Here is an 8,187-nt window from a genome sequence, read left to right on the forward strand (position 1 = left end):
TTTGAATAACACAAAATGCATTTATCGTATTTTTAAAAACGCACCTACGTCTGAGAAGTAACAGTTATGGAGTTGAGTTTTAATCTATTTTTAAGGATATTTCTCTGTTTCAAATTTACAGACTCGTGTTTCACTCTGTTGTAACTTTATCCAAATGTGTTACAGGTTTGTAGATTAACTAATCTTAGTTTTCATTGTTTTACGGGTTGAAAGTAGGGTCTGTGCCTTTAATTCCAGTTATGGTAGCATGCTAGAGACTTAAAGACACATTGTCATGGATTTAAGGACCTTATTTCTCTAAAAATTGATAATAAATAAATATTACATTAATTGTTAGAAACCAAATCTAGCTATCGCATCACCTTAACTGAACCATGATGGAGTGAAATCCATGTCAACCCTCCCGGCAATCTTAGTTTTTGAATTATGGACCATTGCCATAATTCAATTGTTTTTACAAAATATCATTAATAAATGGAGTATGGTGGTTATGAAGATGGTTGACAAATCAAATTATATTTGTTCAGGTACTATTTGTTAGACCATTAAATAGGTCACTGGTCTGCGACAATATGCCTTTAAGTGAATATATACTATATTTTATATTAAAAAATAAAATGAAATAGTGTCTATAACATGGTGCGTATCTGTCACGAACCATTAGTTGTAGAAATACACCAGATTAAATTACTTCAAATAATACTGTACCTGTTATACAGTGGAGTTGGAATAGGTTTTAATAAATTTCAGTTCAGTTCAGTTTCTATCATCTATAAATATTCATCTCTTGCTACAGATTTGTGGAGATATCTTAGCGCTACGACATCATAACACCGTCGTAGGCTATGACGTCACAACACACGTCAAGGTAGTTTCTGGGGGTGGTGGTAATGGGTTAGTAATTGCACCTTTGAGTAATACAAAAAGAGTATTTTTGTCTCACCGAAGAGAACTGATATTATGTTCTGATTCGTTTTACTGTCAACACCCCAACCCCCTCAACCCACTACAGTTCATTTAGGCCAGGTATGACATTGACTGTTATAGTCGAACGTCATTTAATTTTTTCTGGTTATCTAATGTGATAAAATAATCCGGACAATTATAAACATTGGAGCTACGTTCAGTAAGCAAATTTGTAGCGGCTTTTGTTTATGTATGTGAATCTCATTATAATAAGTTATGTTACTATATTGTGACCACGTGTTTTGTTGCTTTGCAAAGTCAAATAGAGTATGATACATGAGTGACCGTTAGATAAAACGAATTGTTTTAAAATGTATCTAACGAGCGAGTTGTGAGATAAATGGTATCTAACGAAAACGAATGTATTATTCTATTTCTTACATATCCCCACAAACCGGGTTTTAATTAAATTTTAACATATTTTTCGACTGAAAGTTATTTACAGCCTTTCAATTTATGCGTCACAGACAAATGAGTGTCAGGTTAACTATACGACACAGTGTAATCTATTTCGACCATGCTGTTTTGTCGTTGGATGTATGACATTGGTGACCTGGTCATCACCTATGGGCAGCCAGTCGTATGTCTTGAAATTGTTAAAACACGTACATAACGAAATGTGGTTCTCGCCAACGGGTGTGTAAGAAACAATATTATTACACGAATAGCATATACTGATTTTACGGACTATTTGATATAACCCTGAGTTTGTTTTCGTGATTTACTGTTCATCGAGTTACGTAACCCACACGGGAACCGAACGACATGTACCGTGAAATACTATACCCCCTTATGGTGCCCCGCGATGCAATCCCACACATTTACAAACGGCTCTAAGTGCACGGATGTAAATTAGATTACATAAATGAAAGCCTTTTTTTGTTCATATCGGTATATTTCATAGCTTTTGCCTCATAAGATCATTGATACTGAATTGTCTGTTAGGATTGTCAAGGGCGTCATTGTATGGCGTGAGTGGGGGTAGACGGAGAGGTGTGTGCGTGGAGGTGGAGGGGAAACATTTCCCCATGCCCACCATCCATTAACTAAAATCATTTTGGGTTATCTATCTGCTATGTAATCTTTTGTTTTCCCAACAAATAATTCATAAATTACAATCATATACATGCAATTCAATTCGCCTATTCATACAGGTTGCGGATGATTATGTGTGTATTCATACCCTGATGAATGTAAAATAAATAACAGACAATCCTAAACTGAAATTATCGGTAATTTCTGAGGTCAGAAATTATTTCCAGGATGAACCAGCCTGAACCTTCAGTAAGTATGTGCACGCTAATAAAGCTCCCCCCACCCAACCACCCCCACCAACTGCCCTGAACTCCGTGTGATGGTGTCTGAACAACTGGTATTAAACTACAATTATTATTATAGTTTCACCTTTTTTCGGTATATATATTTTCCATAAGATTGCAAATTGTAAATGGTTATTTCTTGTATGTTCAGTATTTTTTAAATAAAAATAATTTTCTACTGCTAGTTTTTATGTTTTGTATTTATTAATAAATGGGTCGGCACGTAGCCCAGTGGTAAAGCGCTCGCTTGATGCGCAGTTGGTTTTGGATCGATCCCCGTCGGCGGGCCCATTGGACTATTTATCGTTCCAGCCAGTGCACCACGACTGGTATATCAAAGGCCGCGGTATGTGCTATCCTGTCTGTGGGATGGTGCATATAAAAGATCCCTTCCTGCATTAGGAAAAATGTAGCGGGTTTCCTTCGATGACTACTTGTCAGAATTACCAAATGTTTGACATGAAATAGCCGATGATTACTTATTTATTTTCTTTACTAATAAATGAAACTGAATTTGCTATAGTAGGAATCTGGTAGTATGGACACATTTAAAAACAACATTATAACATACGGGTTACTATATTTTAATTAAACAGCAACAACACCTTAATACGTATATTTAGTCCAGTCGATCCATGCGAAAAAGTGGGTCAACCAACCACAAATTGCATCATAGTGTGTTTTGTCAACATTCATTTCAGAACGAACAACATAGAACAATAAATAAGAAGTCATCCAAAATCAAAACAGTGGAACAGAACTTACTTTTTTTATTACAGTTTTACAAAATGTCATAAAGAGCTCAACCCTTGGAGAAGTCCAGTCTAAACTACACTATAATCGTTAGAATATGATGTCATAAAGAGCTTAACCCTTGGAGAAGTCCAGTCTAAACTGTACTATAATAGTTTGAATATGTCATAAAGAGCTCAACCCTTGGAGAAGTCCAGTCTTAACTACTATAATCGTGTGATCTACACAACTATATATCTTTGAGTTGTCTTCAAATAACTCCACTTTGTTTATAACCTATATTTTTATTTAGTTTTTATAAATTGATTACTATAAGGGGGAGGGGGGTGGGGGAGGGGGGCGAGACATAGCCCAGTGGTAAAGAGCTCGCTTGATGCGCGGTCGGTTTGGGATCGGTCCCCGTCAGTGGGCCCATTAGGCTATTTCTCGCTCCAGCCAGTGCTCCGCAACTTGTACATAAAAAGCCGTGGTATGTGCTATCCTCTCTATGGAGTGGTGCATATCAAAATATCCCTTGTTGCTTATCGAAAAGAGTAGCCCATGAAGTGGCTACAGCGGGTTTTCTCCCTCAAATATCTGTGTGGTCCTTAACCATATGTCCGACGCCATATAACCGTAAATAAATGGTGTTGAGTGCGTCGTTAAATAAACCATTTCCTTCCTTATTACTATATGTGTATATGTGTAACTTTATATAACAAACCTGCATTCTGTATGCGCTATACAAGTGAAAAGAAAGTGGTATCAACAGAAGGACAAAAGGACAAATGGAGATTCCACCAGGCAGTGACTATCTCGAGTAACACTGAATGCACACCAATCACAATTGTCTCACCTTCATTGATCTCTGCCAGTCCTTTCGTATTCAACCGTCTTCTGCAAAAAATACTATACAGTTTGCTACTTTTGCCCAATACTCCATTGAACCCTATCTGGAACACCCAGAACACAGATGTTCATACTTTTGTTTTATCCATCTATAGTTATGACGAATGAAGCTGGATTTTGTGATATAGATAGGTGTTCTGAACTATCGTACTTTACAAACTTTTGTTCATGGAATTTACAGATCCAGTGGACATTAAAATATTTTCAAATATATTCCCCTTTCCAATATGTTGCAATACCGCTGATCCGTATTAGATTTCAAGGTCAAAATGGCAACAAATTGCAAAAGTGACTCCACAAAATTATTGTCAATGCCCTGACCGTGCGGTTAATGTCGTGGACTGTCCACTGCTATGCGAATCGACGCAGTACGTTCGAAACCTTTCAATTTACACTTTGTTTTTTTAATGATTTGGCATTTTCTAATTATTGATATGGTGGTTAGCGGCCACCTTGGATTTTAATATCAAGATGCCCTCAACTTGCAAACATAATTACCAGAAGATGAGGAACCCTCTAATGGAAATACACAGCATATTATCCCTTGAACCTACATATTGACTGATATAGGGCGATTTCTGATTTGTGTATGGCTGCAGGCGGAAATCATGGATTTGGCCCTCTGGTGGAGTTGACTGTAACTTTCATTAAGTACACTGGGTGGGAGGCTATTTTTTTGTAAAGGTCCTAAATACTTGAAATTCCTACTCAAACTTTGGTCCTCGGAAAGGGTCGTGGCGTAACCACGACTAAATCTGTCGCCTGGTGCGCTGTCGGTCTGGGATTGATCCCAGTCGGTAAATCCATTGGGCTATTTCTCCTTCCAGCCAATGCACCACAACTAGTATATCAAAGGTCATCAAAGGTTATATGCTATCCTGTCTGTAGGATGGTGCATATAACATACCCCTTGCTACTAATGAAAAATGTGTAGCGGGTTTCCTCTCTAAGACTATATGTCAAAATTACCAAATGTTTGACACCCAGTAGAATTATTTAAAAAATAGCATTAGTTGATATTTAGGCCTGTTTGATTGTTACTCTATACAACAAGAAAATGTGCACAGACAAACGCACGGGTCATCGTGTCCTGGTTGGAGTTTCCATCGAGTGGTACTAATTAAACACCCATGACAATACTTTATTTACACTCGGGAGTTTGCATAAAGGCATAAGAGGAATATATACATAAACATTTTGTTATATAGCCTACACGTGACAAGATGGTTGGCAATAAATGCATTAATTACAATACATACATACACAGACCACAATAAACTACAATCAAACATATCAATACATTGTGTAAATAATACAGATGTTAAATAGACAAAACTATATATATGTGGTTTTCTGATTTCTGCATTCCACAAGTGTATTTCCTGCAGTTAACCCCGATGCCGCAGGCAGTGGGGTTTTCGGCACGAAATACACGAGTGGAATACAAAACTCAGAAAACCACATATATGTAGTTCTGTATTTATTACATACCCTAAATTGAAATTTTGTTTCCAAATAATAGTTTAAAAACATTGTAACACTGCTAGCTAATGACGGAGATTTCTCAATTTACAGAAGGTCAGCTGTGTTACTACGCGGACCGATGAACCACCAATTATTACACATAGGAATCTAGTTTTATTTAAACAATACACAGAAATAAGAAAAAATGAGTGAAAAGTTACCTATACTTTTAAAGGGGTATTCCTGAGTTTGCTGCATTGGATATTTCACACGACTAAAATATTTCTACGATTAAACTTACATGTTAAATATATTTTCTTGTTTAGAATATCAGTGTCTGCATATTCAATGTGTTTCTGGTCGTCTTAATATTTGTAAGAAGCCCAAAAAATTATTTTAGGAAATAAAACGAAATTTAACCCAGTACAAATATTAGAACGATCAGAAACATGTTTAATATACAGCCACTAATATTGTATGCAGGAAAATATATTTGATATTTAATTACAATCGTTAAAAAGTCTCTGTTAGTCGATAACATCTTAAACATTGCAGCAAACTCAGGAATGTCCCTTTAATGATATTGTTGAAATGCCTTTTAAAGACAGTGTAATAGCTAAAATTCACGAGCAGTGTAATATTTAATTTGCTCGTAATACGTCACAAAACCTTCAGCGCGCCAGTTTTATCAACGAAGAAAAATTTCAAGAATTGTTCACTTAATGTCTGTGTCGTCATCGGCGTGTTTTCTTTTATTGATGTTCATGGAATTGCTCGTTGCTGAAAAGTTGAAGTTTATATTAAAGGTGCCTCCATAAATCATCACTCCACTGAATAATCTGGTTGTCCGATCATCCAAGTTTTCTACGTGAGGAGACTGTGCATGTGACGTCATTGTTGCAAAAAAAGAAGAAAAAAAGTCGACGACAGTAATTTTTCGCACCCTTGTTTTGGCTTCGTACACAATAAATATAGCATATGTTACGCTAATTTCACTAGGAATCCATATTTGGTAAAAGGTACAATTTTTAATCACAAGATTTTGTCAAAACACATTCAGGTGCATTAGTAATTGTAAACAAATCAAAAATCAATCGCAATTGTGCATTGGAATGTTTCAAATATTCGTAAAAAGGAAACGCCATGTACCCAGTTTATGGTTATTGTAAAGAGATGCAAAGTGGCGTCATTGGAAAACTGACGTCATTTGAAGTCAAAATTAGCTATATTATTACAATGCTTCGCCACATTAAAATAAAAACTAGTGTACTAACCTTGACCCTGTCAAATTCCTATAACAAGCAGACAACGCTGTTTACAGGTCGGTATTTTTTTTTCCTAATTCTGGACAACATATTAATTTTAAGTTTTAAAAGATGAAAGAAATTAAAAGTACCTTTTGTCAAATATATCATATCACAAAATTACCGTTGCATATGTTTTATTGATTGCAGACCTTCATTTTTGAAAACCCCGGGGGGAGGGGGGGGGGGGGGGGGGGGGGGGTGGTGTGTGGAAATCACACTCCTCAAAATGCAGAGGAGTGAAAAGTCGCACCCCTGAAAATAATCAGAATTAGAGGCAAGAGACCGAGAGGAATTGCACCCATATGAACATGATTAAGTTTGAGGAATGATTTTTAAATTAAATATTTTAAGTGTTGATGTTTTGTGTTTTCAAAATAAATATCCTAATTTAACTAATATGATGGTTGTTCTCAAAGATGAAGAAACGGGCCACTGCAGTCTTACATAAGAAAATGAAACACCATGAACACATTCATCGATTTCTTATGTATTATGTGCATATTATGTTGCATTAACATTCTGAATCATAATAATCGATTTATGAATAAAGAATAGAAACTTATTTGTTTGTGCTTATTCTGTTTTGTTTAAAACAAGTACAATAAGTTTAGTCTTCATCCATCGCAGAATGATATATTTTCTCCATGGACACAAACCTGTGAACTGAATGTGAATTGACATTGTAACAACTATGGTATTGTTATTAAGAATTATAACTGTAAAATGTCTAATAAAACTCTTACAAAAAATAATGTCAGTAGGCCTATTTGTAAATCATTTTAACTAAAAAGTGTAACATTAAAAGTGTAACAACCACATGGCACATGGTTGTCACATTTATCATGATATCATAATATATATATATATTATGTACCTGCAAATTCTCTATACAGTGGCGGATCCAGAAAATCCATTTAGGTGGTGGAGGAATGGCATGGGCGGAATGCCAAGGAAACTTTGGGGGAGGTTTGGAATGGGATGAAAATTACTATATAATAAAATTATAACTTTCGCAAAATTTAGCCCCCCCCCCCCCCCCCTCTCGATCCGCTTCTCATATATACCAGTCTTTGGTAAACCAGTCTAAGGTTGAGACGAAAAAAGACCCCAAGGAGTCCACGAAGGAGGTTCGACCCCACGACTCAAGAAGCCCATGCGGTGTCTCTGCACAGTTCCGACTGCGCTAAAACCCACCCAGACTATAGACAAACATTGAGAGTTTAGAATCAATCTATTGACGTTATATGCATTTAATTTGTATGTCGTTGCCATAACGTTAAAGGGATATTCCTGAGTTTGCTGCAATTTTTAAGATGTTATTTACTAACAGAGACCTTTTAACGATTGTAATTACATATCAAATATATTTTTCTGCATAAAATATTAGCGGCTGTATAATAAACGTGTTTCTGATCGTTTTAATATTTGTACTAGATTAAATTGTATTTTATTTCCTAAAATATATTTTGTTCGTACGTACGAAATTATTT

The sequence above is a fragment of the Gigantopelta aegis genome, chromosome 11 (assembly GCF_016097555.1).
Source record: "Gigantopelta aegis isolate Gae_Host chromosome 11, Gae_host_genome, whole genome shotgun sequence".
Classification (NCBI taxonomy): domain Eukaryota; kingdom Metazoa; phylum Mollusca; class Gastropoda; order Neomphalida; family Peltospiridae; genus Gigantopelta; species Gigantopelta aegis.